Source organism: Lissotriton helveticus, chromosome 7, assembly GCF_964261635.1.
Source record: "Lissotriton helveticus chromosome 7, aLisHel1.1, whole genome shotgun sequence".
In the NCBI taxonomy this organism is placed as follows: Eukaryota; Metazoa; Chordata; class Amphibia; order Caudata; family Salamandridae; genus Lissotriton; species Lissotriton helveticus.
Window position 1 is genome coordinate 88,719,443 of NC_136068.1, and position 25,977 is coordinate 88,745,419.

Below are 25,977 nucleotides of genomic sequence, written 5' to 3' on the forward strand. Positions count from 1 at the left end.
TGATAATCTGGAATCATAACATACTCTTGGCAGACTCAGAGGCAGGGCCAAGCTGAACCGGGCACTGCGAGGCAGGAAGTAAGTGAAGGGTCGAGGATACAGGTGGGGGCTGTATCGCTCCTCCGCGAGGCTTCAGGAGACAGGAGACAGGAGCTGAATCTGGTGTCCGGGCCCTTTTGAGGCCTAGAAACGGGGACTTTACAATGGAATAACGTGCACACTGAGAAACGTGGCAACGTAGCTTTACATAGGCCTGATATTCGTAGTATTCACGAGAACTGGAAACTGCCATACTAGAGGTGGACACAACTGTAATTGCGTCATTAATCGAACATAGGGAATGCATATGCATATTTAATCATGCACACATAACATATGATGGATGACATGTAGGGACACAGAACATGGCAAAATTTACTTTTCCACATTCCCTCCTTGTCACTACGTTTCATCAGGAAACATCAATATTCATGATACCATCTATCATTTCATACAGTATCATTTGCTCGTCTCGAATTGTCTTGGAACGGTATTTAGAACGGGACTTGGGACTAGGAATACAAGAGGTAGCACAAATGCCGCAAATCGCAGGGCCACATTGTATACAGAGGCAGCAGCTGAATATGATCGCTACTGCAATACCTAGAAAGGACAAGACTTTCCATCCCCAGGCGGAAATTATATTCCAGAACCAACCGGACCATGTCCAGGTGCCTGGATCTTGGTGTAACAGATGGGCAATTTTATGGAGTCTGGTTATAGCTGAATAAACAGACGGCGCATTATTTGGAATGAAAATGCAGCAACTAGATCCGATGACTCTACAGGCCCCGCCCCTATCGGCCAGTATGACGTCAAGGACGAGACGATTCTGTAAAACGACAAATCTCATAGCAGATTGCTCTTCAGTTAAGTTACCTAGAGCAGAGGCAGTCTCATTGACTACTGCTTCAAGGGTTCTGGTTAACCTACGGATCAGCTTACTATTCTGGATAGGTCCTATAAAGAAAAAGAAACCTCTGTTGAAATCTGTATACTGTTCTAGAGCAGTTTCAGTATAATCGACAATTGGGGACTCCCTTCTATGTCTAATGTGTACTAGATGTGTGTTTCTATGATAATCAGATGGGGCTAGGAAAACTGGTGGCAGTAGGAAGGCAATGTAACAGGTTCCCTCCCAATCGAGGGGCAGACGAACATATGCAGTTTGACCACAAATAAAATAAGAATGGCGTGAAGCTTTGAAAATAGATTTCCTACTGTCACTATACTTGACAATAGTAGTACAATCACTATGTCCTACGTGTACGGAACCATTATTTCGGACACATAATTCGCCTTTGACTGGTAGTACTGAAATAGCAGGTAAATCTGGAGTGGAATCAGACTGAACATTCAAGACCATGAAATTCGAAGAATAATTACCTAAATTATACACTTCATTTTCTAGATCTAACCCGGTTCTGTGGGGGAGACCTTGCTTGTCTGGAAAACATGTACTGTTAAGAAAAGACATATCTGTTGAGGATGACGTTAACGTGGACCATGCTCCACACGAACCATTATGTGAAAAAGGATAAGGAAAGAGTGGCAGAACTCCCTTCGGTGTCTGGAAAGGGGGGAGTCGACCACATACCCAACAATTAGTGGCATTGCTGGTCTGGTGTGAATAATGTAACATGCGGATGAAAGAATTATTTCGCATAGCGAGGCGGTAAGAGAGTTCATGAGGAGGTAGATCACTAAACGTATGCTCTACTGTAGCATTAGCAGACTTATTTACATGAAGAACTGGGAAATACAGGAAAAATGCATAACTGGTGCAGGAAATCATAATGCTGAGAAATAATATGAAACATAGAAAAACGATACATCGAATTGAGTTTTGACTAACTCTCTCACTATGGGGGTCTATTTTATACATGTCAGAAACAGTCTAACCGTTTCACCTAGGGGAGGACTTAGACAATCAAACTGGCTGACTTATTTTACTAGACCGGAGTTTCAACTTATACTCCTGCTGCGGAGTTTTCTCTAACGGGGAAGGGTTCGTAGCAATGTCTTTTGCGGGACAGTCCTTAAAAATAATACTTTGGCAGTCCTTTGAATCCTGGGAAATGTTCTTTAAGACTGGTTTCAGTCCATAAAACTTCTTTATATGTGAAAGGTGCACCCAGCCTTTGCGACCCTCCAACTTCACGGCTGTACGGGTGGCGAGGAGGACCTGTCGGGGCTCCTTCCAGCGAGGCTCTAGCGGACTTGAGCGGTCAAAATTGCGAACCAAGACCATGGATCCTGGAACGATTTCATGCGGTGCCACCTCGGTGTTGTCTGGAAATGCGGCGGCAACCTGTGAACGACAAGAGTTGAGGGCAGACATCAAGGAAGCTAGGTAATCTGTCAGCATATTACTTGAAACATCGGTAATACTTCGGGGTCTAGGAGTACCCCACATGTTAGGGGGGCGGCCGAATACGACCTCATACGGGGACAGACCTGATCTAGAATGTGCGACCATGCGCATATAGAACAAAGCGACTGGCAGAGCTACTAGCCAGTCCACACCTTTCTCTCGACAAACTTTTGCGATGCGAATTTTCAGGGTCTGGTTATGTCTCTCTACGAGACCTGCTGCTTCAGGATGGCGTACACAATGGAACTTCCACTGGTATCCTAACAAAAGGGAAACATGCTTCATCAACTCAGATGAGAATGGCTGGCCGTTATCAGAATATACGACTCTAGGGAGTCCATAGCGGGGGAAGAACTCACGAACCAACTGCTTGGCAGTGGTCGCGGCTGTGTAATCTGAAACTGGATATGCTTCTGTCCACCTGGACAAGGCGCATACAACTACAAGGACATACTTGAAACCTCGACATCGCTCCATCTGAATATAATCCATCTGGAGGACTTCAAAAGGGTGGTCAGGAGGCTGGAATCCACCTTGTTCCACCGGGACACTTTTACCTGGATTAAACTGACAACATATCATACAGGTACGGACTTTCTGCTTGGCTGCAGCTCGTAAGTGTTTGTTGAACCAAATGTTCTGGATACTGTCTAACATAGCTTTTTCTCCTAAATGTGCTGGACTATGTGCAGTATTAATAATGACTTGAACCATAGAGTCGGGGAGAAACCATGTGGCTCTACCCTTCGTTAACCATCCTTGATCTGTCTGGACCCCTCCTTGTTCGGACCATTTCTTGATTTCTTCAGGAGTAGCATGTAACTGGATATCTATGACATCTTGTGTTGGGTCCTTAACTGTCATGCATGTAGTCGGATCTGGAGTGTGTGTCATGTTAACTGGAATGTCTGGAGTCTGTGCTGTAAGCTTGGCTGTGCGATCTGCTAGATCGTTACCCTGGGAAATAATGTCAGTAACTTTCGTATGTGCTTTGCACTTCATGATAGCGATAGATGTCGGTAAATGTATGGCATCTAACAGAGCTTGAATAAGGAGACCATGCTGAATCTTGGTTCCATGAGAAGTCATGAAACCTCTTTCTTGCCAGAGCACTCCGAAGTCGTGTACAACTCCAAATGCGTAACATGAATCTGTGTAAATGTTAGCTTTCAAGTTCTTGGCGTGTATGCAGGCTTGTGTCAGAGCAACTAGCTCTGCTGCTTGAGCGGACAGGGTGTCAATACGGTGTGTTTCAATAACTTCGGTGTCGGTAGTCACTGCATACGCGGCGACTAGTTCTCCTGTACTTGTTCTCATACATGAACCATCCACATAAAGTGTCAGGTCGGGATCTGGTAACGGAATATCTGTCAGATCTTGTCTTGGCTTGGTCATAATGTTAACTACTTCCACACAGTCATGTGTGGCAGAATTCGAAGTAACTGATGGTAACAGTGTAGCAGGATTTAAAACGTTGCAGCGTCTGATTTCTATGTGTGGCTGGAACAGTGTCAATTCATAACCTGTTAAACGTGCAATTGTCAAGTGCTGAGTCTGTGTTCGGTTTAAAAGAACTTCCACGGAGTGTGGAACTTGTACTGTCAGGGAGTGTCCTAAGACTATGGAATCACTTTGTCTGATAGCTAGTGCTGTGGCTGCAACTGACTTGAGGCACGCAGGCAGAGCCTGGGCTACAGGATCTAATGTGCTCGAAAAATAAGCACAAGGCTTGTATTGTCCTGCTTGATCTTGTGTGAGAACAGATAATGCTGTACCTTCGCGTTCAGTGACGAAAAGTGTAAAAGGCTTACTGTAGTTCGGTGTCGCTAGAACTGGAGCTTGGCATAAAGCTTTCTTTAACTCATTGAAACTGAGTGTATGTTCAGATGTCCAAGGGAGTACAGTCGATACGGCTGCCTCCTGTGTCGTTAACTGTATCAGTGGTTTGGCTAGAAATGCATACTGAGGAATCCATTGTCGGCAATAAGAAGTGAGGCCGATAAAAGCACGTACCTCCTTCTGGGTCTTGGGCTGAGGAAGACTCGCTATTAACTGGATACGGTCTGGTGTCAACTGCCTACCCCTCTTGGACAGTAAGTGTCCTAAGTAGACCACTTGCTGGACACAGAATTGAAGCTTAGAAGGGGACACCTTGTGCCCCATCTCGGCTAGGAAATACAAGACTGTAAGGGATGCTCGCTCGCAAGCACGTTCAGAACGGGCTGTGATCAGTAGATCATCGACATACTGGAGCAGGGCAGTGTCAGTTGGCATGTGAATGTTGTCTAGTTGTCTCTTGAGTGCTTGACTGTAAATACTAGGACTTTCTGTGAAACCTTGAGGAGCTCGTGTGAACATATAGCTTCTTCCATTTAAACAGAATCCGAAAAGAAACTGGCTGTCTGGATGAATGGGAACACTGAAAAACGCGTTCTTGAGGTCTATGACAGTGAAAAATGAGGCTTCGGAATCAATGGCTGTCAATAGGGAAGAGATATCTGGGACAACTGGATACTGGGGAATAATACATTTATTAAGTTCTCGTAGGTCAATCACTAATCGATATACTGGAGGTGCATTTGGATCAGTACGTTTCATGACTGGAATGATCGGGGAATTGCATACATTGGAGTCAGTTTCTACAACCACTCCTTGAGCCATGAGCTCGTCAATAATTTTGGATAAGGCTGCTACAGCCTCAGGTGGCAATCTATACTGTCTGATTCGTGGTAACACTACACCTGGCTTGAGAGTCACACGATGGGGTGTGATTTGCATATAACCAACATCAGTTGGACCTTGCGCCCATAGATGCTGCGGAACATTGGACAATCTGGGATCAAAATCTCGTAATACATAGTGACCCTTGAAGTCACGTAGGAACAGACGTATTCCCTCTGGGGAACAGCATATAACTGCACCTAATTCTTTCAGTGTTTTAATACCTAATAGGTTTTCTGGACATGACTTAGTAAGTAACAGATCAGTAGTACGGGACAATGGACCTACTTCTAGAGTAACTGGCTTTGATATTTCATTTACGATAGGTTTTCCTGAAAATCCAAGGGAAACATTTCTTGAGCCTGAGAGCGGAGCCCCTGGAACTTCGGCATGGCTAATTGTGGTCCTACTTGCCCCTGTATCAATCAAAAACTTTCTATCTTTCCCTAGTACTTGACTGTGAACATAGGGACCTTCTTGATCTACAGGTATCTCGATGAGAGGCAAGCCTACCTCCCTCTCTAGGCTGTTTCATGAGTACTGCTGGTACTCTGGATACTCAGACTGTGCATACTGGTACATCTGCTGTGTGACATGCTGTGTTGCAGCGATAGGCTGCGGAGCTGTAACTGTCTGTGGCGCATTCTGTGGCTGAGGAGTCTGTGAAACTTGTTCTTGTCTAGGCGGACGTGGTCTTTCTTTAGTCTTACCGGTAGCTATGTTATGTTTCAGAACTGCACACTCATTTATAAAATGACCTGGCTGTTTACAATAATTGCAGTTCCCTTTAACGGGAGCTGCAGGATGACTGGCTTGATTTGGACCCCTCTTCTGACTGTCTTGAGGAACAGATTGTGCAACTAGTACTTTCATTTTCGTGTCTTTCATACGTTTTCTCTCGTGTTCTTGCTCTTCCCTGATTCTATTCTGGTGGTATTGGAGCATCTGCAACATCTGGGACGGGGTATTAGCTTGCCAGGTACTTTCGACTTTCAAAACTCGATTTTTAATTGGTGGACTTGAATTCTCGACTAATTTAGTAACAAAAAGATGAGGGTATGACTCACTACTTGTCTTGAGACCACTGTTGATGCTAAAACATTTCTCAAATCTAGAATAAAAATCACTAATGTCTTCGTCTTGTTTCTGTTTACAGGCTGAGATTGCATCCCAGTCTTCTTTTCTAGTTGTCAATAATCTGGGTAAAACTTGTATTAATAATTCTGGTAATTCTTTACATTTCGCTCCAAGACCGGTACCTGGTACTCGTGCCTTATCTTCAGCTTCTAGAACTGCCCAATCGATCTTTTTCTCTCCCACCTCCCATTCTTTTTCCTTGAGCTTTTCATACACCCCTGCGGGCAGCAGAACCTTTAACATTTTAATTATATCTGGATAGGTGTATTCTCCCATACGGAGCATGTCTTTTAATTCTCGGTGGAACCCTGCTGGATCTTTATCATGACAGGGAATTAATTTCTTCATCTCTAGGAGTTCCATCTTTGTAATCGGAGTGTAAACAAACACTCGTTCTAGTTCGCCACCCGTTCCTCTAACTGGGTGGACTTCTCGTAACGGATTCTGTCTCTCCATGTAAAATGGTTTACTTTCTGGGGGTGAGACATGAACAAAATGCGGGTTCAAAAACGTTCTATATTTGTGACGCTGTTCTAGAACGACACTAATTAAATCGGTACCTAAACCTTTCCATCTATACTGGAGTAACTCGTTCAGGATATCATGTAACGGGCCTGGATCAGAGTGCTGACCCTCATACAATGTAATGAGGTGCTGAATCATATACATACCCGCCAGTCGTTGCTCGGCTGGGGGCAGTTTCAGAAACATTTGTGCCACTATTTCGTCTGGAAAAGTGGTAGAATCAGTAGTCCATCGGACTGCTGATCGGGCTAGTTCTTGTTCATGCATAGTACTTAACTCACTGTAACCGATTCGTGATTTCAGAATGTGATCGGTAGCTTGAAAAACTTGTTCTAGAGAACCTTGTTCTGGTGCTGGATGATGAAAAATAGACTTGTGTTCTAGGCGTAAATGGCGATCTGGAAATCTAGATTTTCCTACATACGCTATTCTGTCGGGATTCTCGTCGTCTAACTCTTCAGGATCAGAGTTACTTTCTTTCTCGCTTACTTGTGCTGCTTTACGTTGATCGTGTAACCTTATTATTTCTTTACGGATTTTCTTGTACATACTTTCCATAGCACTGATGGTCCTGTGCTTACCCTCGGCTATATTATCACTCCACTTTGTCAGGGTTCTCATTTCGGCTTGATCTTTGGTCGGATAATCTTGTTCTCGTATTAGACAATTAATCAGAAACTTTAATATCATGAGCTGGACTTCAGCTTTTCTTTGAGACATGACTTCGCCAATGCTTTCTGGATCATTCCCTGTACGGATGAAACGATATATTCTGTCTAGGTCTTCTTTCATATTCGGTAGGGTGACTAGATACTCGGCCACCCTTCTTACACGTAATGAATATAAAACCATATTATCCTCTCCTGGGACTGGATCATAGCCACATTCATTAAGGGTTTTTCTTATTTCTGCTACAGACTGATGTCTGGGCGTACGCTGTGACGCTTGCATATGTAATTCGGCTGTCGTTAAACGCTTATGTGGCGGCGGGGTTTGAGGAGTACCTCCCCCTGCGGCCCCTAAACTAGAGTCGTTGACTGATCCTCTTCGTACTAGTGTGGCAGGAAATTGAAATGCGGGCTGAACTGGTATGGCGGGCTGGGCCGGGGGTACCGTAACAGGTACTCCGGTGTCTGGAGGAGCGGGTAGTGCCTGATTTACAGGGACTGGCGGAGCGCGAACAGGATTTGCATATTCTGGGACTGTGTCGTCCAAATAGGACGAAATGAAAATATCAGCTGCGGTCTGTTTGTGACGTAGCTTGGTCGGAACTAATGGTGGCGGAAAGTTACTGGATGCCTCCGGGGTCGCTTTTGGCAGGCCCTCGGCAAGAAGAGGGTACATACCCTTAATGAGGGCATGCCTCTGTCTGTCTGACTGTTCGGCTTTAACTCGTTCACCTATCTCGATTAATTCCCTTTCTTGGGCTCGTTCCAAGGATTCTCTACTTAATTCTGACTTTCTGATTTCTTTTTCGGTTCTTTTATGAGCTTCTTTGCGCCATAACTCGATGGCATCTTTCTGTGACTGTCTGGCTTTCTTTTTCCATAATGCCTCTTCTACTCGCATGATGCACTCGGCATCCCATGTACCCGATACGGGCCATCTATACTTTTCTTCTAACTGTTTGGTATAATCTACCCATAAATCTAGATATAATATGGCACTTATGCCATGCTTCTGATACATAAAATGACCTGGACTGTCCCTAGGCGGAACTGGAACTGCTTCTTCTAACAAACCCTTTCTAGTTTTTAACTGACGTAATCTCGAAAAGAGAGACATTGTAAACTTGAATCGGAACATAATACAATAGACGAGGAACAATAACAATTGGGAGAACAATTCAGGCATACCACGACATTGGAAATACATTGAACAACATCATAACATAACAGTTCGGACAGAATATTACCTGGAATACTGAGAACAGAAACACAAGAATTTCTCGAGAACGGAACAGACTAGAGTTACTGGATGTACTGCTGAAACAGTACGGAACATACCGGTCCCATAAAGGGACGCATCAAGACCCGTATCCACCTAGGTGAACACTTCGTTTGTGGGTCTGTGTACCACCAACCCACAGACCAGAGTCAATTTAGATTGACCCTGTCTAGATACTACCCCAGCGACGGTACTCACCGGGCAGCAAGAACGGAAGGCCTCGGATCGGACTGGACTGCTACGACGACGGACGGACGAACTTCGGACTTCAGTTACGGGTGGACCTCCGGATACCTCGGACCTTGGACTCTCGGCTTGGGCTCTGGTCGGGACTCGCCGCGTTCCTCCACCGTCTCGTCTGGATGCTGGACCGCCTCCTCCGTCTCCTCCGTGGGCCTGAGGGATACTTGAAGCAGAAATATCTGCCGGTGCGCAGAAGAGTTCCGTCACGACTGCAGAGGGTCAGGGGGTCGGCGTGGCTTCACCGACGCGTGGGGAAAGGGCAAGTCCCTGTTCGGGCGCCATTATGTGGTAAATAAATAAATAATACCCTATTTTTGAATGAATAAATGAATAACAGATAGCTCAATAAATAAGAGTCAAGATTCGAGGTAGTAGGAGTTTGCAGGTTTATTACAGCATAAAGGACAGGAACAGGACCACCTGCACAGGAATAGGATGGCAGCGCTGCCGGGGGCAGAATCGGGAAAAAGGATGCTAGCTTTTAATAACAGTACATGAGCATATATACATATCGCAAACACATAGTGTTACATTGCAATGGGCGTAGCAGTGGGTGGAGCAATAGACGTGACGCGTAGCAGTCGCGAAAGATAAGGGTGAAAAGAGGTGTAACAGGGCGTATATACAGACATGTGATACAAACGTAACAGAATATGTCATGAATGGGGCGGAAACCATGGAGGGGGCTACCTGAGGAGCCGGGACCTCTAACCTGATGGTGCGCGCAAACTAGCAATGACGTGTTACTAGGAGAAGCTGGGGGCTTCGAACTCTGTGCTAGGAGCAGAGACTGAAGTCTGGAGAGTCAGGGCGACATGTACCTAAACAGTATCTAGTATCTGATGTTTAGAGAACATGTTGATATAAACTAGAAGTCAGGAGGGGAAAGGCTAACAGACACTAGACTGGACCATGCATTATTCTACATGTAGTGCGTGATGAAGAATATTAAATGACCATTAATACAGTATTTCTCTAACGTGGAGACGTGAAGGCTAGACAATGACGGAAACTATTGATGCGATTCAGTAGCTTTAGGAATGCAGAGAAGGAGGGCTGGACTGATAATCTGGAATCATAACATACTCTTGGCAGACTCAGAGGCAGGGCCAAGCTGAACCGGGCACTGCGAGGCAGGAAGTAAGTGAAGGGTCGAGGATACAGGTGGGGGCTGTATCGCTCCTCCGCGAGGCTTCAGGAGACAGGAGACAGGAGCTGAATCTGGTGTCCGGGCCCTTTTGAGGCCTAGAAACGGGGACTTTACAATGGAATAACGTGCACACTGAGAAACGTGGCAACGTAGCTTTACATAGGCCTGATATTCGTAGTATTCACGAGAACTGGAAACTGCCATACTAGAGGTGGACACAACTGTAATTGCGTCATTAATCGAACATAGGGAATGCATATGCATATTTAATCATGCACACATAACATATGATGGATGACATGTAGGGACACAGAACATGGCAAAATTTACTTTTCCACACAGTAACAACTATAAATCACCGAAATCTTATTCAATTGCCCTTACTAATGTCCGCTCGCTCGGCAAACATCGACAGGACATAGCTGACTTGATAGAGGACAAAAATTTAGATATGCTATTCATGACTGAAACCTGGATGGACAGTTCGTCCGCTCCAGATTTAGTGATTGCAGTTCCTAAAGGCTTCTCCATCCATAGACTGGATAGACAGCATAAAAAAGGCGGCGGGATTGCAGTCATCTTACGCAACGCATTTACTGTTAGAACCAACATGATCTTGCTACCATCCTGCGAAGCCTTACAATTCTCCATTAAGTTGACCCCCTCCTAGAACTTTAAAGGGATCCTCCTGTATCGACCACCAGGGTCAAGGACTGGATTAATTTCTGATCTTAGGTCCATCCTGAAATCGTCAGCCCTCGACAGTTCCCTCACTATCCTTGGTGACTTCAACTTTCATTTTGATAAATCCGAAGATAAAGACACTGCCGCTCTCCTAGCAGATATGTCAACCTTTGGTCTCCCACTGTTGGTCAAATCACCCACACATGATGGGGGCCATATATTGGATGGAATTTTCACTAATTTAGTGGATTTACATGTTTCCCAAATCCTCCCCCTCACATGGTCAGACCACCATGCCATCTTGGCTTCACTGACCATCCACGACTCTGGTGCCTCCTTGTCACCGTCTAACCCTCGTCAGCCGTTCCTGGCGTGGAACGACATCGATTGTTCCAGCCTGGAAATACTTTTGACCAATTCCAAGCCTTCTTTATCAGCTGACCCCAACATTGCCACCACACAGTTCTATGAGTGGGTGGGTTCGGCGGCCACCTCTCTGGCCCCGGTTAAACAACGATCTCATAACCGATCTGCCCCGTTGGCCCCCTGGTATTCGGAGATCCTAAGAACACAGAAACAACAGTGTAGGAACAAATAGAGGTACTGCCTAAAAGACTACTCGGAAGAGGCCAAAACTAAGTATAAAGAAACAGTGGCTAAATATAAAACCCTGATTAATGAGGCCAAGAAATTTTTTTATAGTGAAAGAATCGAACTAGCCAAAAACTCCAACAAGGCATTGTATGAAACCACCAAGCAGCTAGCTGGCTACTCACCCAACCTGACCCCATCCCCCTCCCAATCTCTCTGTGACGCCCTGGCCAACTTCTTTTTTAGTAAGGTCAACGACATTTACTTGGCCTTTGCCAACAATATTAAAATCCCCTCTAATTCGTCTACCACCTCCTGTACCGGCCCCACTCTCTCTCAGTTTGCTGACGTCTCCAGTCCCCAGATCTTGGACATTATATCCACTATCAAATCGGGCTCTGCACTCGACCCATGTCCTCTTAAAGTTCTTCTACCTGTTATTGAAGTGGTTCTTCCCGTGATTACTACAATCTGCAACTCCATGTTCAGGACAGGCATTTACCCAGTCACTTTAAAAAAAAACTCTCATCAAACCTTTGTTAAAAAAGCCACACCTGGACATGGAAGAACTTAAGAGTTACCGTCCTATCACTAGCCTTCCAGCTTTAGCGAAAATTGCCGAAAAAGCACTGAATTTACAACTCTCGGCCTTCATAGAGGAACATCATTTACTTGACGAAACCCAGTTTGGCTTTCGCCAATACCATGGGACAGAGACAGCCTTGATTAAGGCAGCGGACGATATTAGATCCATCCGTGACGCCGGAGGGACAGCAGTCTTGATACTGCTTGACTTATCGACGGCTTTCGACACGGTCGATCACGCTATTTTGATCGACCGTGTCGAAAACATGGGTGTCCAACAAAATGCCAAGAAACTCCTGGCCTCCTTTCTGGCTGATAGGACTCAGGTGGTTACAATGGGTTCCTTCCAGTCATCCACCCTGTCGCTGCCATGTGGAGTACCTCAAGGCTCATCCCTTAGTCGACACTTTTTAACATTTATGTGTCGGACCTAGCCAATGTCATTCGAGCACATGGGATGAGCCTTACCTCCTATGCAGACGACACTCAGTTGGTCCTTGCCATCAGGAATGATGGCCATAAAATAGCCGACAACTTCAAATTGGGCATGTTGGCAATTGGGAACTGGATGGCTTCCAACTGCCTAAAATTAAATTCCGACAAGTCGGAAGTAGTCATCTTCGGACATCTGATGCCGGAATGGTCCTCCCGTTGGTGGCCTTCGTCACTGGGTCCTCCCCATGAGCCTGTTAGCAGGGTGAGGAATCTGGGAGTTATCTTCGATGATCGTCTCACCTTTCTCCCACATGCCAACCAGATCACCACCTCCGCCTTTCACAAACTGAGACTCATCAAAAAAATTCTTCCCTTCCTTCCCGACACAGCTGGCAAAACCTTGGTTACCTCCCTGGTACTGTCCACTTTGGATTATTGCAATGCACTGTTTCTAAACACACAAGAAAGAGTCCTAAACAAAATGCAAATTATTCCAAATTCAGCCGCTAGGCTTCTGGGAAGAATCCCCAAATATCAATCTGCTTCAGAAACCATCAGAGACTTACACTGGTTACCCATCAGAAACAGGATACAATTTAAAACTCTCTGCTTGGTGTACAAGGCCTTGCATAACCTGGGACCAGCTTTTCTCATTCAAAATCTGACCCCCTATTGTCCCCCCAGATCACTGCGCTCCTCCAGTCTACATGATCTTGTGGTTTCCCGAACCAAATCTGTTTCTTGGGGAGACAGAAGATTTCTGGTGTCAGCCCCCAAATTGTGGAACACTCTGCCGCATTCGATCAAAACAAGCCCCTCACTTTGGTCCTTTTGTAGGCAACTCAAGACCTGGCTTAAATACGGCAGATATTTTAGCGCCGAGATGCCCACGGGCCTTTGTTCGCGCTTTAGAAATGTTGTTAATAAATAATAAATAATAAATAAAGAAATAAAGATGTCTATTTCACAACTCCAATGGCCAGGGAATCCATAGTTTACCAGAAAATTGTCAAGATCCACAAAGAGATAAGGTTTGTCCTCAGACAGGAGTATTTAACATTGTGGGAATTGGCCAGCCAACTAGGTCTTCTTTCTTTATCTATCCAGGCAATTTCCCCGGGCTCATTGCATTATCGGGCCTTGCAGAGGATAAAAACAAAGGCCGTTCGGGAAGGCCTATGAAATGGAGACAAAGTTTGCCCGACGAGGGAGCCAGATCAGAATCGTCTTGGTGGTTGGAGAATCTAGACTCCTGGAATGGCAGGACGATATTTGGATGTTCCCCATAATTTATCCTTGAGTCAGATGCCAGCTCGACAGGCTCTTTGCACTTCTGGGTGTTCAAGATACTAGTGGAAAGTGGTCACATGTGGAGAGAGTGCATCACATACAGCCGCGGCCGCTACAGGTTAGATCGCTGGGGCTTGGGGCTGGCCAAGGATGATTTCGAGAGACAAACACGAGGGAAAATTATTTATTGAATTTTCCCTTGTGGTCCTCTCTCGAAATCCACCCCCAGCCGGCCCCACTGCTCTTACCTGCAGCGGCCGCGGCTGATCACATGCATTATCTAGAGTTCCCAACAGATATTTATGCCCTGCATAGGTGAGGTCAGGGGTAGGTGCTAGGAGAGCCTGGCATACAGAGACAAGTCACGCTCTGCCGGCATCCTCGTATCCCGGCAGGTCGATCTGCCCTAATATTCAGGAGGTATCCAAAACCGAGGGCTGTATTAGTGTAGCACTCCACAGCAGTGGTAAGATATCAAGTGGCACCTTATCATCCACATACAGTGTGGGGCTTTGAGTAATAGAGCTCCACACTCTATCGAGAACATTAGGTCATATCATTTATTTTTGGTCCTGATGTAATGCCAACAGACTGCTCCATGGCTACCTGAGGCATGAAACAGGGTGACCTGTTCCATAGATCATAGCGCAGTAGTTAGTCTGGGAGTGACCGACTTACACTCTCACTTACAGGGACAGGTACCATTATATCCTCAGTTTTCCTGCCTTTGTTTTAAGCTCAACATCAACAAGGGATCTCACATTAAATGTTTTGATGACATTTGGTTGACAGTTGATTTTATTCTCACCGCATTCACCTATCTTCTCATATTGTAGGACACACCATCCTCTGTCCTACAGTGCTCAAACTGCATATTTAATAAAAGATCTCTGACAAAGAGCCCACTCGCTGGGCCTGCCAGGCAAGCATGTCACCTTCGGTTGAGTGAGGGCAACTGCTCTCAAAAGAGCATGCTTCTCAAGGGACCTGCATTACAGTCAGCGATAATTTCTCAGGAGCTGAACCACCTCACAACGGTATACTAATATTTGATTTAGGTTTGGTTGCATGCCTGGGTGCTTAAGATACTGGTGGCTTGTGGTCACATGTGGAGAGTCTGCATCACTTAAATTATCTAAAAGTGGCAGCAGGTCTCTATGCCCTTCTGAGTTTCAGACATTGTTTGCAAGGCAGAGCTGCATTGTTAAAGATGGACAATGTTACTTCAGTAGTGTATATGAATTGTTTGGGCAGTATGAGATCCAAGTCAATGTGGCCTACCAAGGATAGCAGCCTGTCCAGGTTACCCGGAAGACAGGCGCTAATGGCGCTGTCCCCAATCACGGGAGTGAAAGGTGGAACACTCGGGCCTTGCAAGTCCACCTTTATGTGGAACACGGGATCCCGCTCGGCATTTTGGCAGTTCGCTAACAACCGGAAGAAACACTATCCGGATACTCATCGAAGGGAGCGCACCCGCTCCTTCGTCCCTTCTAGCGCCTGCCAGTGGAATTCCCCTGGCGGATACACCTTTTGCTAGCTTTATTGAGCTCCATTCTCCCCACCGCCAATATTGATAACATTTTCTTACCACTGGAATTTGAACTGAACCAGCAAGTACTCGCACCCGAGTTTCATGATCGGAACCTGGAGTCGCCTACCGTGACTCACACGCTTCACCTGGTCTAGAGCCCGGCCGGGTTGGAAGTATCACCGGCTTAGCGACCTTTCCCTTTTTTTCACCTGAACTTTACAGCCCTGAGGAGTCATATTGCTATGTGACGAAACACGTGTCAGCTGGCTGCAAAAGACATTAAAAGAAGATGTTCTCTTAAGACATTGTGGTTTCTCTGACAGCTATACATATATAATTTTTGAAACATGTGTCCACTGTGACACGGATTAGTGAAATAGAAAATTATTTACTTTGTAACTCTCTTGTTGTGCGCAATAGGTATCTTGTTTTTTGTATGTAACGTTTGTTCTGGGAACACACGCATTTGAGGGGTTATAGGGCTTATCCCCTGGCCTACGTGCACCAACACCTACTATTTATATTCCTATTTACCTTGCGTTTACAGTAGCTGAGCGCCCATTTTCCCTTTACTCCAAAACCCTTCCTTTTTGTCAGGGCCGGACTGGGAACCAAAACCGGCCCTGGCAAAGTGCTCGGCCGGCCCCCCCTCGTGGGCCGAGCGCTTTGCCAGGGCCGCTTTTCGGCCAATATTGTTACAGGGCCGATTTTGCAGCTATGCTGCAAAACCGGCTCTGTAACAAAAACGGCCCCCAGGGCCCAACACCGGCCCCCACCCTTGCGGCCGACCGGGGGATTGCCCGGTGCCCGCAACGGCCAGTCCGGGCCTGCTTTTTGTTACACTCAGAGCGAGGGTATCACACTGCAGTGAGAGCAGGTAGGCTGCAGTTCAAACAGTGAAGCAGGCTTGCTCCATTATTTTCACTGACATACAAAGCATGTCCCGAATCAATGCCACAAAAGATCCTAAAGGACGCAGTAAACAAAAGGAAACAAGGTGTTTCCGTAAATTTGAACCAGTGATGACGAATGAAATAAAAAAAGGAAAATAAAAAAGGCTACACAGCACTTTAGCAAAAAGTCTTATTAGTCTAAATACTCAGGTCATACTGGCCCAAATACTTAAGCTCTAAACAGGAAAGCATTATCCATGAAGATACATTAATCAGAGCAACAACAAATGGGGATTACTTATCTGTGAGGAGCAGCATTTAAAAGAGGCAGAATACTCACTGCATGGACTTCTTATGTGTGCTGACTATTTTTTTCTGGAATGTTTTCTATGTGATCTATATTAGGTTATGCATTATTCCTTTAATGTTACTCCATGCAGCACTTGAAAGTATTATACATCAGAAAGAAAACATTCTAGAGTAGAATAGGCAGCACACATAAAAAGTCCATGCAGTGAATACCTCTTTTAAATACCAAATGGAACGTCCATCAAACTGAATGAAGGAATAAATCCCCTTAAATGAAGAAACAAATCCTCTTGAACTTGAAAAGGAATGATCTCTCCATAAATTTACCAAAATGCTGGGTATTTTCTAGAATAAAAGGAAAAGATTAGTGTTCCATTAAAAGTTATATTAACCAGAAACAAACAATGTTCATGTAAAAAAACACATTACAATGTAATCAAAATACAGAGAATTTTAATCCCTGTCAAATATTTCAATAACATTTTCCAGTACAATAAATACCTTTGCTATGATTTTATTAATTATATTTTATTCATTATTATTATTTATGCCTATAAACAGGGCAGGAGTGAGGGATAATGTCAGCCCCTGTGTCGTTAATGAAATTCAGATTCACTTGTCATGAAATTTGGAGAATCGCTATTTCATTTACAAGATTGGGGGCTACCATTATGCATGCTGGTAGCCCCTCAACCATGCAAATGTGGAAATTGGACCAATCAGCAACTTTCAGAATATCCTTCAATCGGGTACCCCTGAAAAAGAATTGACTAGCCATTGCACCTCTCAGTAAATGTGCACGAATCTTCTGTAAACGAGTCTGTTGCATAATGTATTTTATCCACCTTGCAATTGTAGCTGTGGGAACCACCTTGAAAGGTTTAACAAAAAAATGAAGAATTTGATCAGACCCATCCGGTCTGAATTCACTTATTCTGGAGTCCTACTCCATGCAATTCACAACACAGATCTTTTTGCAAGAATTAAAGGCAGGATAAAATATGGAATTAGACATAGACTTCATACTTCAGTTTATCTCAAAGGTAACACCAAAGGCTTCATAAACCCTGTTGCTTACCTCAATCTGATGCTTTGAAGCACAATCCAGATCAAAACATTCTTTCCTACAGACCTGCCATTATCTAAACAATGCCCTGGATGTATTGCCGATCTATAACAGTTTAATGTTCTATAGCTAAGCCCTCTATCAAACTGTTCCATAAGGAAATTAACCATCAGATGTATAGGAGCCTCCACAGGATCCAGATCCCTATCCAAGCACCAATGAATCCATGACTTGCAGATTCCACTGTATCTACAATGTGTAGCAGGAGCCCAGGACCCCTGTAAGTGCTCATCAGCCTTTGTCGAAGGACTGACTTTTCTCTAGATCTCCTGATACTTTGAAAGCAAGAAGGTTCAAAGTCCCTATCAACACCAAAGGATGTTTAACCCCATCTGCGTTTTGCAGAAGACCTGGTAGAGCTGGAAGGAAAAAAGCGTGCACCCCAGCATATCAAGTTGGCATCCGACATGAGGATAAAGTCTGGGGAACATCCAAATATCTTCCTGCCGTTCCAGGCATCTAGATTCTCCAACTACCAAGACAATTCTGATCTGGCTTCCTCATCCAGGTAAACTTTGTGGCCATACCATAGGCTTTCTTGAAGGGCCTTTGCTTTTATTCTCTGCAAAGCCCGATAATGCAATGGGCTCCGGAAAGTTGCCTGGATAGATGAAGAAAGAAGATCTAGTAGTCTGGTCAATTCCCGTAATGTTAAAAATACTCCTACTGAGGACAAACCTTATCTCTTTCCAGATCTCAAAAATCTTCCTTAGAGGTAAAAGTAGCATTCATTTTTTACAGTATCTATAGAGAAACCCAAAAATTCTAGGGACCAGGAAGGAATTAAGACAGATTTCTCCCCATTGACAATGAATCCGAAATCTTCCAAGAGTGACATGGCCTAATGGCTAGAGTGGTCAACCTCAGACCTGAGGAACTGGGTTCGAGTCTCGACAGGTACACTCAACATCCTGTGATTCTGGGCAAATCACTCAATATCCCCGTGCCTAACAAAAATGAATGTGTCCATCTGTAATGCAATTGCTGCTCCAGTAGGGCACTCTGATACCTTCGGGTCTATTTTGCGATATATGAAACCCCAACAAAAAAAAACAAAAAAGGACAAGTCCAGCAAAATGTGGATCTGCATTGGGACATAATGATTATATTGTCCAGATACATGATCCTCCTCTCTCCTCTCTCCCTGACGTAGGAGGCTACAGCTCTCATTAACTTGGTAATGAACTGGTACCTTGGTAACTGGTGTGGAATTTGTAATGATCCCTCGTAACTCTTTTTGTTGTGGCTGCTGACTCTCTCCCTAATTATCAGTGCCTCACAATAGAACAAAACTCCATTGTCTGAGATTTAACCAAAATACACATCTTTTGCTACTCACTGGGTTGAGCCAGTCTTGTGACGAACAATGCATGGACCACATCACATCTAATCTAAGGGCGGGTGGTGATCTCCGCCATGCCAGCGGACTTTTGCCAACTCCGCACTTCGCTGGGAATGTGGAGTTCAGCATAAAATTCAGATTTCACAGCATGGAGGAGTTTCCCTCTGCCACCCACCCTAGCGGGCCACTGCAGCGGCTAACCTGGTGCGTTCTCGCCGTGTCTGGACGGTCCTCCTCCTTCTGGCTGTCTCCTGCCGTCTCTAGGTTTGTCTGTGCAAAACAAAGCCCCTATGCTGTACGTCTTGGGAGGACTGTGCATTGGCGCGCATCCAGGTGGGAAATACCCAGTGCCCCCTAGGGATCAGGGCCCGAGCCAGGGGTACACGTGGGTACACAGTGTCCACCCACTATTTTCACAGGTTGGACGCTGGCCACCCTGCTAAGAAGTTGGGCTCCACAGAAATATGTTGAACTTGTCCAAGTGTAATTTTGAGACGCTGTGACATGTTCAGTAGCGCCTGCACGTTGTCTGCGTTTGATTTCCAGCAGCAACGTGCAGGCGGAAAGGAAGGTTTTTTTTCACCTCCAGCTGGGCAAGATAAAGACAGAAGTTAAGGGGCCATCAGGCCTCTTTTTGATCGAGTATGGACTGGAGGCGTCCTGGAACATCACAAATGCAAACACACTGCTGAGGAAACAAAAGCACACAGCTTGTTATCTTTTCACAGGTACTTAAGAGATGCATGCTTTTTACTTTCTTGTATATAAGTGCATGCACTGTAAGAATGTCAGATGGTTTGTTCTGTTCCAGTATTTAGACAAATACCAATTTAAATAGCAATATTCTTTTTTTATAGTGCTACTCATCCCAATACAGAGTGTTGAGCGCTTTACATAACATACACATTATCTATTCCAAATAAATCATGTAAGTGTATAAATCAATGTAGAAGATGTGTTACATGAGACAGTCAGTGTTACAAGCTGTAGGAGTCAAATACCCTTCATAGCTCACTGTGGTCTACTAGAAGGATTACAATGTATTAGCTGCAAGTAACAAAAGGATCTCTGTGTTCAAAGCAGTAATCCACTTACCTATCTACATAAAATAAAAATCTGTGATCTGCATGTTACATAATAAGCTTTGCAGGATACAATTGTTTAAAAAAAAAATATTTTATTACATTTTCAGTTGGCACATGTTATAACATACACATATCAGAGCACTATTTCATAATTAAGTGATAATAACAGCCCAATCAAAATACACACTGGAACAAAGTCCCTGTTCCTGTGGCCCAATTATAGACAAACTGAGCCTCCTTCCTAACCTTATAGAACAAATACTGGCATTCAGAGAATCAAGCGCGCTTCACTCCAAGCACAAAGTAGTTGACAATAATACACAATGTACTCCACTCAAAAAGTCAGATAAAGAAAAGCAAAAAGTGAAGAACCCTGAAAAAGCAGGTCCCACGCCAAACATACCAGTCCTAAACAATCAAACTACATTAACTAGACGTAAAAAAAAAAACGTGAAAGGAAAGCAAGGAATAAACAAACCGCAGGGAACACGGAGCAAGGGGTGAAAATGTTCCCCATAGTCACTACAGCTAAAAAAAAGGGTCGCACACTAAACACTACAAGATCATCTGAGGACCCAATGGACCTATCGATCGAGTCACCAAAAAAGCAGTCTCTAGTAAAAAAAGGAAGGGATGATTTACTCCTAAAGGAAGAAAATCACCACTTTACGAACAACGCAGCTGAGTCCAAAGGAGAAAGAAGGGATAGAGCAGCAAGCCCTAAGATGAGCGCGGGCTGCGCTACACAGAGAAACCATAAATCAAACCAACAGAGCTCCCGCAAAGGAAACGCGGGCACCCTCCAAAAAAGCGAACACACAGGTCGTCCACGCAGTTCTGAGGTAAGCCCACAACATAAAAAGGAAGGGCAAAATACAAAATCTATGCTGTATGGGCCTAAACCTAACGCCAAACTGGAAAAGCGGACCGAAGGGACAACATGTATTGCACAAGGCAAAGAAACATCAAACCCCCGACAAAGCAAGACACAAAGTATGGTACGAGGGAACAATGACCAAATCCAGTTTGAAAAAACCCAGGTAATAACCAAGAGGAAACAACTAACATCACAAAATGACATCCGGAAACTCCCAGTTGGGGCAGACAGGAGCCCACCCCCTACCGCTGATATAAAGATGCTACTACATCTTGGAGGCTGAAGTGTAAATATTAACAACAAGGGGGAAGCCTTCCACGGGGGAGGCTCAGAGGCAGTCCATACGAGGGATTCCCCGATTGAATGCAACACCAACAGGGACCCTGGAAAAGAGAATAATCAGCCCAAATGGCCATTGACATCTCAACACGCTGAATCAAGCAACAAATGGACAAGTGAAAAGCACGTAACATAAACATGTACCTCGTTGGGGCCACATCACGAAGTTAGCACCGACTGTAGGACTGAACTAGAAACAAGTGCCGGAAGCTGGACTAGGAAGGACGAACAACATCTCAAACAACTGCTATTTACTCCAGAATATGAAACACAGGGGATGCATGACATTCTAAACAGTGGCAATATACTTAAACTCTTTGCCAACATCCAGGGTTACAACACCTAACCTCAGTGGATTTACTTTCAGTGGAATTCTGTAAGCAAGAAAACAACACACTGGAACAAACACTTACGACATGGCGAATGGAGGAGATTACACAGCTAATAAAATGACCTCAAGGAAAATATTCGACACATGGGGCATAAGACTCTCAAGACCGGGAAAACCACGCTACCCAGGTCCACTCAGGGAACCATCGCTGATGAAGGGCAAAGCGACATGCATGCCAGACAAAAAAGAGCAGGCACACTCAGTACTCCGGAATACAAGAGGGCACAGCTCACCACCGGCAAAACATATTGTGGACAATTTAGGAAAACAAAAGATGATGTGGACTACTGGCGCTGGCTAGCTTGAACGCTAAGAGAAAGACAACTGACCCTGCCAAAATCTACCAACACATAACATCCAAGACATCCTCCATTTATTATCATGGAACATAGCCGGTGCCAGGAAATGGCTAGAAGACTGCTGGCCCCTCCGTAATTGGGCATCATGTGACATTATTGCCCACCAAGAGACATGGGCATTAGACGAGCTACCACTTATTGGGTACACGCACTTCAGCACTCCAGCAAAAACAACTGCAAGTATGGCTGTCTAAAAAGGGGGCTATCAGTTTACAGTGCGACAGACATTAACATCAGATCAGAGCAAATAGCCCCGCACGGGTCAAACATGCAATTAATAAAACTGGCTCTTCCCGGCAGAGCAGCCCCTGTATTACTAGTGAACATTTGTGTACATCCTTATGTGAAAGAGAAGCAAGCCCAGTTAAACCAGCTAGTAACTACAATCAACGGCATTCGAAATAACAACCCTACCTGGGAAGTCATCTTAACAGGTGATTTCAACTCAAATTTAATCCACACCCCAGATGAGGACGAAAAGCTAGCTGCAGACAATGAATTCTGGAACATGACACCACAATATCAACTCAAAACAGAGCGCTATGATCCAGCAGGGCAACATCTGGTAACAACCTTGGAATGTTTGGGCCTACTGATCCTTAATGGGAGAACTCCAGGCGATAAACCTCCACAGTATACTCATCTGGGAGGGTCGACAAAAACAAGTCTTGACTACACAGCAGTATCACTTCCATTATTGTCCTTTGTACAGCAATTTTCAATTGAATTCACAACAAAAAGTGATCATTCTAATCAGCACATTTACTTCAATTTAAAGTCTATTAAACACTGAAACAGTAAGACATTCGAAGATAGTTCCCTCTCATCTAACCTGAAATGATTGAATTGGACAATGGACAACGTTGTAGACCTTCAGGTAAAAATTCAGGGAATATAACATAGGAAGTGAAACAATCACAGGTAACCAGATTCAAAAATGGGAGAGTTTCACGGAAGACTTAACAACAATTATGTCCGTTTCTCATAAAAAAACAAGGGCCTCAATACACAATATGCCACACCCGAACGTTCTGGTCAAACTCAAGCTAAAGATAAGTAAAAATGCAAGAGCACTAAAAAAAATAACCACGACATCCAAAGACTGGGACCAAAGACAGAATCTTAAGAAAAAATACAATAAGGCAATGGGGGAATATAAAAGAACTCCGATGGATGATTTTTGGGCAAAATTACTCTGCACGGCAAAGAACACCAACTCAAGTGTATTTTGGAGAACAATCAACAGGCTAAACCATCCCTCAAACCCAATAACATCAAATGTCCAAGAAGCGGACTGGGTCGCACTAATAACAAAGAGATTTACGGACACAATATCTCTGAAATATCTAGAATGGGGGCAGAGAACGCAGGATTTGACCAAAGCATGCTTTGAACAGCAAATAAATAACAAAAAGGCCACACAAAGAACAAATAGCTCCCTAACCTGTGGACGACATATAACGCTCTGCACAGATGAAGCCTACCTGAGAGAAGAAAGCACTGCAGTTCAACCACCAGATATGGGCCAACGGTCCACACTGCACTGCTTAGAAGAGGCACAATCAACGGAGAGCTATACGATAGCAGACACGCTCGGACACCCAGGCTTCAGTGAGGAAGACAAAAGAAGAATACTTAGGAAGAGCCGTGGCAGTGGGGCCCCAGGTCCAAACGGCATCCCCCCAACAGTTTTTAAATCTGACCCGGATGTCTGGAGAGGAAGATTAGAAAAACTGTTTGACGAGGCAGAGAGAGAAAATCAAATTCCATCAAGCTTGCAAGGCTCAATAATCTCACCGGTCTTCAAAGGTGGAGACAGAACATCGCCAGCAAGCTACAGACTGATAGCTCTCCTGGACGTAGAGGCAAAGTATTATGCATCACTACTCCTTGAAGATCTGATTAGTTGGTCCGATAGTACAAAACGAATCCCGCCTAATCAAACATCCTTCAGGAAAGGGTGTGGGACAATGACAAACATTTTATCACTCTCACTGTTAGCCGACAAATATACACAAAGGAAACAAAGGCTTAAAGGCGGCCTTTGACAGCGTAGACCACAATATCCTATGGTGGAAACTGCATAGCTGGAATATCCTGGACAAAATACTCAGATGAATATTGCTCTTATACTCCAACACATGGATGGAAGTAAAACTGGGAAACGGAGCACGGCTATCAAGAAAGATTAAAACCAGCAAAGGGCTCAAGCAAGACTGTGTCCTGGCCCCTCATCTCTTCAATCTTTTCATGGCAGACCTCGTGCCAAGGCTCAACAAGATTACATCCCATCCACCCAATTAGGCACTTTACCTCTAACCCATTAATCCAAGCGGATGACGTCATACTGATGAATCTAACTAAGATCGGCCTTCAAAGGTCACTTGTGGGATTCTCGGAATTTATAGCCAATAACAACTTGGAGATAAACACTACAAAAAGCAAAACAGTGCTCATCACCAGACAATGGATGGTCAATCAACATACCCAATTGGACGGATACAGATAGAAGCAGTGTCTAATTACAAGTACTTGGGATTTTATTTTGATAATTGACACAATCACCAGCAGCAAAAAGCCTACATCTCCCAGAGCGCAAACGCTTTATCGTTCGCCTTCAGGTCCCTAACAAAAAAGCTTAAGGGGCAATCATACAAACCCCTACTGGCAACAATAAAAGCCAAAATGCTACCTACGCTATCATATGGCAGCACAGCTCGCTATGGGAAAGACGCGGATCTGCTTAACAATGTACAGATGGCAATATTTAAATCAGTCTTCCAAATTCATCAGGGAGCTTCACCAGCGCAGACCAGATTAGAATTTGGAGTATTAAATGAAACGCTGGGAAGGAAGTATGCAACTATCAAGCATTGGTACAGCTTGAAACAGAACATAGCAGCCTCGGAACTGAATAAGGCCTTGTAGGACGAAATAGAAAATGATGTAAAGTCCCCATACAACCAATTCCTAAAGAAAGTCTTAACAGACACCTGCACAAGAGAACTCTGGGAAACCAATCTGCCTTACCCGGCCTTTAAGCCAGCCATAAACAAATCAGCAAAATTCCACTCGCTCCTAGCTGACAAAACCACTTTTAGCACGAGAAAACATGCCTGGATGGTAATATCCAATTACAAATCACTCACTCCAGCTCCATACTTAACAATTACATTTCCGGTCCACAGAAAATTACAGCTAATGGCCCTACGTTTGGGTAAATTCCCATCCACCATGTACCAGCCAACCTGGCTCCACGACGGGCCCAAAGACTGCAGACTATGTGGGAGTAGCAAGGAGGACTTTATCCATCTTGTCTGCATTTGTCCGAATTATCCCATGCACGAGACATCTTCCAAAAAAAAGGCATGAACTCCAGTGGTATAAGAATGTGCAGATCGGCAATCATGGTGACCTTAGATCCAACTGACACTCCCGTTGAATTGCCAACTAATAAAGTTCCTTTTGGCTCATACACATGCACTGAAATGTAACCTTGTGCCTACTCTACTACTGTGATTCAGTAGTAGAGTCTACTCCCGAACGCAACACAGAACAACACCAGAACATTGAGAGGAACACTTCACATGGCCCAACAAATGCTTCCGATCCGCTTTAAAATAGTACATTGTGTATTTTAAAATGACTAAATTAAAAAAATTCTTGCACTTGAAACGGAAAGTTTTATGGTTTAGAGAAACAAAATGTAGGAAAACACTAAGAGTTTTATTCGTAGTGCCTGATTTTACAAAATGTAGTGTTATGGTTTTAATTAACTGAAACAATAAACTTTTTCTATCTATCTTCTATCAGAATGTGGTACATTTATGATCACAACATTGCATAAGATGCCCACCATAGGAGTTACGATATCAAGAATAACAAACCCGAAGAAGGTAGCAACAAAATAGAGGTTCCACAACCCCCAAACACCCCTCCTCCCCTATGAACAGTGGGTGATTATGCTTTGCAGGAGACAACTTAATCTTCCATACTACTTT